Source organism: Eleutherodactylus coqui, chromosome 11 (genome assembly GCF_035609145.1).
Source record: "Eleutherodactylus coqui strain aEleCoq1 chromosome 11, aEleCoq1.hap1, whole genome shotgun sequence".
Classification (NCBI taxonomy): domain Eukaryota; kingdom Metazoa; phylum Chordata; class Amphibia; order Anura; family Eleutherodactylidae; genus Eleutherodactylus; species Eleutherodactylus coqui.
The window spans coordinates 6,470,230-6,483,297 of NC_089847.1; the positions used below are offsets into that span (position 1 = coordinate 6,470,230).

The 13,068-nt window shown below is 45.6% G+C and overlaps 1 protein-coding gene across 1 annotated transcript in view; it reads left to right on the forward strand.

Annotated features, from left to right (window-relative positions):
* LOC136582668 (fatty acyl-CoA hydrolase precursor, medium chain-like) overlaps nt 1-13,068 on the forward strand; it is a 47,495-nt gene that overhangs the window by 2,977 nt on the left and 31,450 nt on the right. The gene's annotated exons all lie outside the window — the stretch shown is intronic.

The following is a 13,068-nucleotide window of genomic DNA, read 5'->3' on the forward strand; positions in this document are numbered from 1 at the left end:
TGTGAGTCCACAAACTGAACCATCACTTGTTTATGCCCACTATTCGGAACGCATGAGTTTGGGCATTAGGTGGTATATGCACCTGGTCTCTAGGGGGTCTGTGAAATTCCTTAGGCTCTATATCAAGAGCCATCCCTAATATCCGAGGGTGGTGTGACTATCATTTTAAATACTTCTTGTACGTGTTTGTCCACAAATTTATTTTATTTATTAAAGATTAAACGTTAAGTTTTATGTATTATTCAGACAGTTCTTCCCGGGGATAAATTTAGAATATTTGTTTTGAAGTATACTGTTGCCACGGTGATAGGTTCTTTGTGGATAGAGTCATTTCTTGCTGTACCTCTTTCTCCTTCTGCTCAGGAACCAGTACCAGCCCCCCCCCCCCCCCTGTGTGAGAACTGCGTACGGGTTCCTGAGCAGTATGGGTGCTGACTGATTCCTCGGCTTCTGCAGGTACACTGGACATTTCTTTTCCTTCAACATTTTGAAGACTTTCTTCTGCTGTCAATAAATAAACAACCAGAAAAAACTTTTTTACGTCTGCGCTACAATACCGACCCTTAGGTAGATAGGGAATAAGCTCCTGGAAACCGCAGTTCAAAGTAAGCTTAATTTTTATTCCCCAAAAAACATATACATAAAAAAATAGATATTAAAAGCAACGCGTTTCTGCGTCAACTGACGCCTTTATCAAGCTTATAACACTACTGTTCAATCACACACACATATATATATATATATATATATATATATATATATATATACATAACATACCTTAATCATGCATCCCAATGCAGTACATCTGATTTCCTTGCCTGCACCACGCTGGACGCTAGCCTCGCGCGTGTGTACAGGAGGCGGAGTTCTCAGCAGCCCCGCTCACGTCATCTGACAGATCCTCAAGCGTACGTGCGTTCCATCTTGGGTATCGAGCTGCGTCCCGCGTCATCACACTCTGCTGTCAAGGAAATCCTCATCTTCCTTAATACGTTACAATGTAGCTATTCTCTCCTGAAGACTCTGCACCTTTTCCTCCAGTAGAGACACAAGCTTGCGTTTTTGACAGGTGAACTTTAGCTTTTCCTCTGGTCGATCTGTAAACATATAGCATACGTTGCAGCCCACCATTAGGCTCCTCTTTTTTCCATGTTGTCAGTTGATATCACTTCCAACCTTCTAAAAGTAAAAAATTGTAGTGAAGATATATAACTTATAAAATACTGCTAAGTGCACAATTTCACATGCCGTTAGGCGCGCAGTTTGCCGATGTCCTCCGAAAAGCTAGACCTGGCTAATCCCACCAATCTTCCCACTTACAGTGATTCTTTGCTCTTCCCAGAATGCACAGGGAATATGCAAATGATCTTTTAGCAGCTCCAATCTCTGGTTAATATGTTAATAGCTTTCTGCCTGCCAACACACACATGCGAACTTGTACTGCCGATATCCGTAAGCGGAAAAAAATTGTAGCATGTTCTATTTTACTGTGGGTTTACACTGCGGGAGGGCTCCATTGATATCAAGGAAGCGAAACCACGGAAATCTGCGTGGAAAAACATAATCACTCGCTGGCGCTTTTTTATTCTGACTCGTACTCCCATGGGATTAATTTCGCAGGCGTATTCTGCATCGCTTGTGGGCATGAGTCCTTACTGCTGTCCCTTTCTTTATCAGTTTATCTTCCTCTAACCCTCTGCCTATATATAAGCCTTGTCTTTAACCCTTTCCAATCCAATTTGTTCCTGGTTTTCCTAGGGGCCTTTTTTTTCTGCTGTTATACAACGGCGCTATCTGCTGGCTAAAGCCAGTACTGCATGAGGTGACACATTGGATAGGCTCCGACAGCAGAGAGGCTGACAATATACAGTAAGAGAACCCTGACGGATGTCTTCCAACATCGGAGCTGTACAGCCTTAAATCATAATGTCTTCAGAGATCAGACAGTGGATTGGAAAGGGTTAAAACTTTCTTTTATAATACAATCCTTCCTTCTATATCCTTCTTTGTTATGCTGCCTTTCTACATCCTTTCATTACTGGCTTTTTCTATTACTCACTACACCTTCTCCTTCTCACTGCACTGTATGTCCTTCTCTCCTTCTCTGGTCTTTTCTATTCGCTGGTCTCTCTCTCTAGCTACTCACTACCAACTGCCTCTTAAGCACACTTGAAATTATCTTCCCATGCGGGCTCTGGCGCTGTTGAGCAACCAACACACCAATTGCAGGCCTGCTATCTCCTGACTATCCTGTCCTCCAATCACTAAGCTGTTGCTGGGTGTTACTCAGGCCAATCAGGAATGCTGCAGGTTGTCAGGCAGACCATGCAGTGAGCAACAAACATGCAAAGAACATCTCAAAGGCATACACACACATCCAGACAAAAGCAACCACATTTTTATTGTAGTGCCCAGCTCTGGACCACCGCACTATCACATGTCCAAAATGCTTCTAGCCCTCCAAGCCCCCCCTCCCGCATTTTATGATCTATTGCTTGAATATTTGCATTACAAATAGCAATGCATAGAGTTGTTTGTCTGAAAAGGTCACAATCCAAAGTGGCCATTCCTCAAATGGGATCAGATAAGAAACAAAACTGAGTCTTAAAACAATAGGAACGCTAATCTCCAAATACACATAAGGCCCCAGTACAGTCTTAAAACAATGAGGATTGATTCGCATGATTAATTAGACAATAGAATCACAAGCCTCTATAGACAATGGTGGTAGAATTACAAGACAATGGGGATTCTATGTCCAGATATTAACATGGTTCCAGTAAGTCTATTAGACTCAGATATACAATCCTTATAATTTATACATTGAACATTCATGGCTGTTCGAATACAAGATGGAGAACTACAAATAGCCAATTACATTTTCACCACAGACCTAGGACCTGAATCTAAATAGTGCAGTGTTAATTTTGGGGTGTCTGCTGGTGGAGGAGTATTTGGGGGAGGTAAGGGGAAAAGCAGTGAAGTGTAACTAGTGAGGAAGGTGAAGCAGAAGTGTCTGGCGGATCCTAGCAGCTATGCGAGTATCGCTGCTGGGGTAGGTGGGACCTTTGCTTTCCATCTTCAGGGACGCCAGGTAACATCATCTAATCCTGTCCACCTTAACCCCTTCCAATCCACTGTCTGTCCTCTGAAGACATTATGATTTAAGGCTATGCAGCTCCGATGTTGGAAGACATCCGTCGGGGTTCTCTTACTGTATATTGCCAGCCTCTCTGCTGTCGGAGCCTATCCAACGTGTCACCTCATGCAGTACTGGCTTTAGCCAGCATATAGTGCTGTTGTATAATGGCAGAAAACGAGTAAGCCCCCTAGGAAAACCAGGATACAAATTGGATTGGAAAGGGTTAAAGAGAGGAGAAAGGAGCCAAAAAGCAGCGAAGACAGCCAAGGGGGCGCAGCGTTTGTGTGAGTGCTGCGGTCCCCTCATGCTAGCGATCAGCAGGGGTCTCAACAGCAGCACCCCAACTGATCAATACTTGTCAAAACTTAGCTGAATGTGTAGTTACTCTTTAACTGTGAGGTTGTATAAGCACCATAAGTTATGGACTCATAGGAGCAGGAGCGCTGAGAACAATGTGTGCGCTTGGTCACTGAATGCAGAGATGAGTCTGATGTATGGATAGACCGAAGATCAGGTTCCGAGGTGGACAGCGAGAAAATGGGAAGTTTGATAATCATGAAAAACCCTCAGCACCTCTGACCTCGGCGGTCTCGGCCCCGTGAGTCCATACATTTTGGGCTCTTATCGACAAGCCGAATTCTTAAATAGATGTAATAAATGGCGGCCCCTGACTCTTCTACCAACCTGTCATGTTACTGTGCACGTGACTCAGATATGACTATGAAGGGTTACTCCATGCTCCACACTTGCTACAAAAGAGGTAAGTGCCCCCAAAACCGGTCCAGATAGTCATACAAAATACTGCCACTACTGTCCATATAGGCAAGCTGGAGAGTAGCTCATGCGAATGGCAGACTGAATATCATGCTGTGGCGGCAGGGGCGCTCCAAACCTTTATGCTGCCTGAGGCATAGTGTGAAATTGCGCCCAAATATGAGGAACCCCGTCCCCCATTTAACAGGCATTGAAAGCGCCAATACACAAGATACCCAACACATATTTGCACCATTGAGATGTCTGGAGTGACAGAGTAATAGTGGCCCCAATAGTAAGTGTCTTCCTAATGGTCTCAATGGTTATAGTAACCCCATTAATGGCCTCAGGAGTTATAGTGACTCCATTAGAGGTCCCAGTTGTAATAGTGACCCTGTTAGTGGCCCAAGTACTAAAAACATTTCTTTTGGCCCCAGAAATAATAGTGACCCCAGTACTAATACCCCTATATAGTACTTATAGGGTCCCTTTTATTGGCATCTTGCCTGGCAGCAACCCAACTGGCATTTCCCTCACCCAGTCCGCAGTCCTGGTGCAGTGACGCCAACCGTCGCTGAGTCTGTGACCGCTGACCATTCTCCCCTTCCACCAGTATCTGTGCTGTGTACAGGATGGCGCACGCAGACTCCTACCAGGTACGAGAGGTCAGGTGTCACAGACTCAACAGCGGCTGCCATCACTGGACCAACGCTGCAGTCTGTGTGAGTGAAATGCCTGTTGGGTTGCTGCCCGGTTGGCTCACAGCAGGCAATTATTTTTTATTGGCCATTAATGGCTGGTAAAAAAATAACTACGAGCTGGGTAGCAACCTGTTGCCCCTCTAAGATCCTGTAGACTGCTGCTTTAGGTGGCAGTCTTAGATCACAGCATGGTAACGGCGCCCCTGTGTGGCCACAGCAATGGATGTTACTGATTATGTGGCCAGGGTCAGAGCAGCATTCCTAAAATTGTGCCTTGGGTGACGGGCTATAATCCCACCATTGGAGACTATGAAACAACTTCTTAGGTGAGCGGACAATCCCTTTAACCCTCCTTCTGGTCCCATCAGAGGGGATGGCGAATTACACTCAAAATAGGAAAGTTGCAGGACATTATTCAAGTTTAAGTCACATCTTCTCACAGGAATCTCCTAGTGAGATAATCTGACCAGCAAGTTCCAAAGCAGATTATTACTACTCTGGACATACCAAACATGAATGGGACATATTCATCAATTAGGCCAATATTGAGTTCTGTGGTTCTGTGAGGCTGAAGCTTCTGGCGTTTGCTATGAGAAACACGGCTAAGTTCCCCAATCATAAGCTGATAGCTGAGTTACTAAAAGCCCTACCTTCTGCTTCCAGTTATGGTCATCACCAAGGTCTTGGATACTGTGACCAGCTGGTTTGTTACTGCTGCCTGTTGGATGTGTGTATGGTTAGCCCACCTCATCAAGGGCCAGTGTGTGCATCCAGCTTTCCTGCTCCTGGCCAATCCAGATAATTCCTCGGATATTTAAAGCACCCTTTCACACTGGAAGGAGCCAGCACAATTGGTTTCATTTGGTATGCAAAGGTGCTTCTTGATACTGACTCCTCTTTTGACCCATGCCCTTTCCACTCAACTTTCCTGTCTTCTCCATTCCTGACCTCAGCTTGTTTTTGGACTTTGCATGTATATGTCTGCTGCCTACCCTGATCCTAAGCTAGTCTTATCATTAAAAAATTCTGCCTGTTCTGACCCTTGCCTTCCTTTCTGGCACCATTTGGCATTTTCTTCACGTGTCCTCAGTAAGTCTGATGTCTTTTAAGATGTTATCCCTGTAGTTTTTGTGTTTATGACTTGATCCTGTATGGCGATCATGAACCCTGTTCCTCCAAAGAGGTTCCCCCGAGACAGCCAGCAGTTTGACACAGTTTTATCAACATGATTCTGACTGAGGTGAAAGGTGCGCCTACCATGGTGCTCCTTCTTAGCCCATCATGGCTTGATGGTATCGGTGTGTTCAGCAATGTCTAGATCAGTGCTTGGGGCTCTGCGAGCGATAGTCAGGAGCTCCGTCCGAGAGTCTCGGTCCATGGAGGGCACGCAGAGCCCTCTCTGCTGGCATGCATGCCGTTGGCTACTCACCACGATAATATAGGCCAATATAGGGGAGCCTATTACTACTGGGGCCAATACAAGGGATGCTATTTCTACTGGGGCCACTAATATAGGGGATCACTATTACTACTTGGGACGAATTTGCTGCGGAATTTACAGGTGCTGTAGCAGCAAAGTGGATGAGATTTAGAAAATCTTATCCAAACACTGTGGAAAAACTCTGCAGAAAAACCCATGCGGATATTGGCATGTTGAGAGGGATTTAATTCCGCAGCATGTTAATTTAAAATATAATGCATATCAATGGCCCATCCAGCGCTCCAGCGTTCCTCCCTATTTTTTTTTTAAACAGCCCTGTCCTTTTTATAACGCCGGAGGTAAATATTATATGTTGCAATAAGCCACGCCCCTAGCCCCTCCCCTGACCACACCCTCTGTGGGGCTCCACAAGAAACTTTTGCTTCAAAAGGGCTCCATGGCTGAAAAAGTTTGGGAACCACTGGTCTGGATTACAGGACTGTAAGGTTAGTGTTGTGTTTCTGTCTCCTGGAGTTACTGCTTTATGTAGCTGTGATGTCTCTTGTGTTCTGTAAGAGAACCCTGGCAGTGTCTGTACCTGTATATAGTGTAAGTATATTATGTCTCCCAGCCTCGTCCATCCTCTTTACGAGGGAGAATTCACCTTTATTTCAGACTTTGGATGGTGCTGTTTATACTTTTTTACTGTTCTAGTTCTGTGCGTCCCGGGAACAATGCCAAAGCAATAAGTGGTCACCATGACCCCAGCCGTGACACCAGCCGTTCCCTACGGGTCCCATGCATGATGGAATCAACTTAGAAAAAGTCTGTATCCTCCCTCCTCCCCCTAAATAGCATGAGATAAAAATGGGGAAACACATGGGTCCCAAAGGAGACTAAATCTTCTTGAAAATAGTGAAGAGGTGAATGCTCGGCACATCGGCTCAACAGTCAATACTGTTGCGCTGCAGCGCTGAGATCCTTGGTTCAAATCCCACCATGGACATCATCCGCCGGCACGGTCTGCCCATGTCTGCCTGGGAAAGATAATTAAGTAAAACATGGATTCACACAGATACAGCGCAGTATTTGTGTCTCATGTTATTTAGTAGGTTATTTTTATCAGAAAAGGATTATATGTAACCAAAAAGATGTTAACTTGTGCTGGGGTAATGGCCCGAAAAACACCTATATCTGGCCCCTCCATACTTGTCATACATGTCATGTCTTTAATGTGGATGCACTGTGCAAATTGTGTAGTCTGCTGTTATGTGTATTGCAGAGCTCCAGCATGCAAGAGGTTAAAGGGGTTGTCCCGTGGCGAAATCGAAATTTTTTTTTTCCGATAGACCCCTGCATTCTGCCCTGTTAAAAAGAAAGCATTTGTTAGTTTTTAAAAATAACATTTCGCTTACCTGCATCAGCGTTCTGCAGCTTCTTCTTTTAAAGATGGCGCCGCTGGTCTTCTCCCACGGTGCACCGTGGATTTTCTTCTCCTGTCTTGCATTCCACTGCCAATACAGCCACCTTATTGGCTGATCGACACCACGTGACGGAGGCGGAGCTATGATGATGACGCGCAGACCAGCTCTCCGGCGCGAGCGCGCCGGAGTGGCCCCATTCACCAGGCAGAAGACCGCACAGCGCAAGCGCGTCTAAAGCAGCCAGATGACACAGAAATTAGACGGCGCCATGGAGACGGGGACGCCAGCAACGGAGCAGGTAAGTGAATAACTTCTGTATGGCTCATATTTAATGCACGATGTATATTACAAAGTGCATTAATATGGCCATACAGAAGTGTATAGACCCACTTGCTGCCGCGAGACAACCCCTTTAATGTCTGAAAGTGGCTGGGATATGTCTGGCAAAGTAACCGTTCTGTCTAGTCACGTGATGTCTACCCTCTATAAGTGTGAGTGATTGAGAGCGAGGTGTGGGCTTCTGTCATCTTCAACGGTTGAGAAAGGAGTGATAGTGCCGGCCACATGGGGGTATCCCATATCCTGAGGCCGACCATTCTAGGAACCACCTTTGAGGAGTGAAAGTGAGAGAAGCAAGGAGTCCGCCGTGCAGTGTTCATGCTAGAGTGTACAAGTGAGTGTCAGTGGAGTGTTCCCTTCCCTGTCCTCCTTCGGAGTGTTCCCTTTCCAGGAACAGAACCTTACAGATAACTTAGCCTGAAGGTCCGATATCTTCCTGTGTTCTCCTTCCTGACTTTGCGTAACTGTAATTCCTGCACTGGTGTGTGAAGCTTATTTAGCAAGAAGTAAAGTTCTATTCACTGCCCGTTCCCAGTGATTGAGGTATTAAAAGTTAACTCTGTGTGGACTCTCTTATTTAACTGCTGAGGATTTGCCGGTGTGAATGGAATGGTGGCGTCATGCGTGACATCTTCAAGTCCACTACGCTTATACAGGTAACCGCTGTCCCAGCGTTGCCTGGAAGAGGTCTAGCGGTGCCTTGGTCGAGGTTCCGTATGTCCCTCCGGGGAGGAGTCTGGGAGACCCACTGTGACAAGTGACACCTCTTGACATGTCTTGGTCGCTGTGGGGCACCACACTGACAATAGTGTAAAACAGAAACGTGAAGTATGAACAAAATTAACTGCATGTTAGGTTGTTCTGCTGGGACCTGTAGTTCTATGGGTTTCCAGGAGCATACTGCCTCAGGTGTGGGATCATTGAGCTGGCTGGTTGTGGAGTTCTCCAGCCAGCCAATCCCCACCGGTCTGCTGCACATAAATACCAGCCCCTCTGGCTAGAGGGTGCTGGTTTCCTCATTTCCCTCCCAGTACCCTTGTGTTTGCATCCATGCATGGTTTTCGGTAGGTGTTAACAGCGACGTGTTCTGAGTGTCTGTGCAGGTGGCCGGACATGTGGTGTGAACAGTCCTGTTCCGTGTGGTAAGCATTCCCTTGTGTGTTGGTGTGAACTGTGTCCTGTTCTGCTTGGATTGTTTTCCATCTAGGGCGAGCCAGGACTTAAGGTTCCAGCGCAGGGCCGTCCCTATTGGGATGATCGCCCCGCTTGCAGGCAGGACTCACAGGGTTGTTGTGTTGTTAGAATAGGGACCCACGAGAAAACAAGGACCCTTGTTGGCGGGCTCATGGACTAAAATATTTAGGCCAAAATACAAACCAGTGCCTTGTACCATGTATGTTAGGTTGGTGTTTTGGGTGTTTGTCAGTTGTTTTGACATATCTTCAAGTTTACGGATCCAGCGCATCCTGTTTGGACGTGACACTGTAATATAATAATCTACCCCGTTTACAGACATTGTTTACATAAAGGCCGCACATGAAAAGCCCTCATTTAATCCCCCGGACGCTTTACTTCTTAGACGTAAAGTCCTCCTTGATGGCGCCTTCACACTGGCGATAAAATCTCGCAATGCGAGAGTGAGTGAAAGCGCAGAATTATGAGACCAATGATTTTTAATGGTTTCCTTCACATTTGCGATGTTTGCACTCAGGCAATGTTGCAATAAACAATATCTCTGCACGCCCGATCCTTCTGCATTCTACGTTTTTTATCTCCCATGGTTCCCTATGGAGCCTCCTTTTTATCGTATCACAAACTTGTGATTTTTGTACGATGCGATCCGTTCCTAAAATTAGAAAGTCCTTTTAACTTTCATGCTAAAAAATCGTGCCAAATCGCGTGATAAAAATGCGTGAGAAATGGCAACTAACAGTGAAGTTTTTTTTTTGAGAAAAAGCAGTGTTGATGCTTAAAAATCGCGGGAAAGATGTCACGATTTTGCCGCGGTTTCTCGCGGCGATCACCAGTGTGAAGCAGCCCTGACTCCTCTAACAGCTTAGCATCCAAATTCCTTTAAGAAGGGCCAAGGAAGAGTTTTGTCAGCCCCCAAAATGTACGCATTCCAATTCATCTGTCTGGCATTGGGTGTATCTGCATTGGTACGAACAGTACTCTGATGCCTCCTAAAGTCTTGAATCGTTTTGCCCACATAAACCTCGAGGCATGGACAGACGGGCACATATATTACTGCCCTACTCCTAATACAATCAGTGGGATCAGGAAATATATTATCGAGGGGGGTTTAAGAATTGAGAGGCATTCATAACTACTGAGCAAAATGTCCAGTTATCACATGGATGGAAGCCTGAAGGAGGAGCGTCTGAGACTGCTTATCCAGGGCCAAGTAAATTAGCTATGGACTATAATGTCCTTAAAGGGGTTGTCTCGCGAAAGCAAGTGGGGTTATACACTTCTGTATGGCCATATTAATGCACTTTGTAATGTACATTGTGCATTAATTATGAGCCATACAGAAGTTATTCACTTACCTGTTCCGTTGCTAGCGTCCTCGTCTCCATGGTGCCGTCTAATTTCAGCGTCTAATCGCTAGATTAGACGCGCTTGCGCAGTCCGGTCTTCTCCCTGGTGAATGGGGCCGCTCGTGCCGGAGAGCTGGTCCTCGTAGCTCCGCCCCGTCACGTGTGCCGATTCCAGCCAATCAGGAGGCTGGAATCGGCAATGGACCGCACAGAGCCCACGGTGCACCATGGGAGAAGACCCGCGGTGCATCGTGGGTGAAGATCCCGGTGGCCATCTTGCTAAGGTAAGGAAGAAGTCGCCGCAGCGCGGGGATTCGGGTAAGTACTAAACGGTTTTTTTTTAAACACATGCATTGGGTTTGTCTCGCGCCGAACGGAGGGCCTATTGAAAAAAAAAAAAACGTTTCGGCGCGGGACAACCCCTTTAAGATTCTGACCTCGTCTTAATGTAATAATCGGGCGATTTGAACTAACTTCGGCTAGATGAGGATCAGACACCAGCATTGGCCAGGATTTGTGTAATATATCTTAAGGACCCACTTTAGGGTTTAGTGCCTCAAATATATTTACAGAACATGAATTAAAATAAAGTGCAATTAAAGTGACATTTATGGGAGGCTTCGTACTATTCTAATATGAATCACAGAATGGTGGAGTTGGAAGGGACCTCCAGGGTCATCAGGTCCGACCCCCTGCTCAGTGCAGGATCACTAAATCATCCCAGACAGCTGTCTGTCCAGCCTTTGTTTGAACACTTCCATTGAAGGAGAACTCCCCACCTCCCGTGGTAACCTGTTCCACTCATTGATCCCCCTCACTGTCAGAAAGTTTTTTTCTAATATCTAATTTGTCTCATAGGGTGTCATGAGGGGTAAATGTTGTGTGCGGCACATGCTGCGATTGTGTAATAAACCAGGTTGGTAGTTCTTTCTACTATGTCCGGATGAGTCAGTAGCAGCTTCTATACTGATGAAACGCGTTGACAGTTAGAAAGAGAAGAGTTATAGAAAGAAATGAAAAGAATCTGTAGTTAGAGATAAGAAACAATTAGGGCCATTTAGATACAACGATTATGGCTCAAAACATGTCTTCTGAGCGATAATCATTGTGTGCATTTACAGGGCAAGGTGATCACTCAAACACTGAGGGATCACCTTGCACTCCGAGCGGAGGATGCAGAAGACAAGAGGGGCCGCTTGTCTTCTGCATCCAGCTGTTCTACGCTCGGAGCGCTCGGCTGTTATACAGCCGAGCGCTCCGAGTGGGGTATGAAGAACACAGCGAATTTTGAGTGATAATCGTTGTGTCTTAATGGGCCTTTAGACAGCCTTGAAGATGATCAGAAATGGATGAAGAGTCTGTAGATAAAGATAAGAAAGAACTGCAGATAGTAATGAAGAGTTAGTGGGAAATATAAATGAAGGGACTTGCAGAAGAACAGACGAGGAGCAGAGGTGATCAGTTGCACTAATACTACAGTGCTTCAGAAGGAATAATGATGAGAAGAGACGCCTCGTGAACTAATATGGTCCTCCAATCTGTAGGGTTGACTGGTTGGTTCTAGGAGTTCGTCTCTTACAAACCGTTAGTCGCTCTATAAATGGTCATTCAGCGCCAAATGTGCAAAATATCTTAATAAGCTTGAGATCTAAGAGGACGGGTGTCATTATACTGCTGACACTCATCTTCAACATTTCTCCACTCTTATGTTGAACAATCCCTATGATCCCACACTGTGCGCTTGATTCGTAATACACGAACATCCCGCCGGTCTTTGGTGCGCTATTTAAGTGCGCCATACAAACCCACCATCGACAACCATCTGGGAGGCAAAATCCTTTCTCCATAAAGGGGACTTGATATTGGTCCATGTATCCCATTCGCACACAATACCCAATATTGGATGACAATTACGATTAGGGACACACAATGGAATACAGATTGATACATTGGATTATAGTATATCTGAAGCCCAAGATAGAGAATGGAGGGCTCTGGCAGTGCGATCTCTGCATTATGGCACAGTCCCCATATTGGTATATGTCAGATGGCACATAGAAGGGTATCCAGTCACTCTTTGTAGGAGCGACAGTGTGTGATAAGATTGTATACTTCCAAGAGGAATACGGATGATACAAATATCTAGTATATCGGGTGCTATCGCCTGGCTGGCTCACACTTGAGTGAATATCCATAAACTGGAGAAAAGCCGCAAGGTATCATATATGTGTCCATGATTGTGATAGGCAAGCCTTTTAATTTCTGTGATTTTAATCTCTGTGATTAGGGATGGGAGTTCTGGTTTGGACGGCGTTCCTGTACATGTGCCAACCGCCTAATGAGGACATCATGGCGATCCTAGCGAGACTAACCCCTGTGTGAATATATATATATATAATCAAGAGTTCCCCTTTAGCAATTATCCTTATCGTTAATAATGTCACAATGGACTCATCAGCTCAGGGGTTAGAGCCGCTAATACTTACCTGCAGGATATATGGTGAGCAGCCAGGCTGTATGTAGATCACAGGGTGGAGCCATGTAGCTTGGCTAAAGGACCGTTTACACGGGATGATTATTGCGCAAAATTCATCACGTGAACCAATTTGCACGATAATCGTCTAAATGTACGGCCATCGTGCAGTATTCGTTTATTGGTCACTTATTTTCAACCAGCTGCATCGCTGACTTCTGGCGGAGTGTAAACTCTCCTCACTCAGCGAGAACCCAGCAGTGATCTGTATGGCCG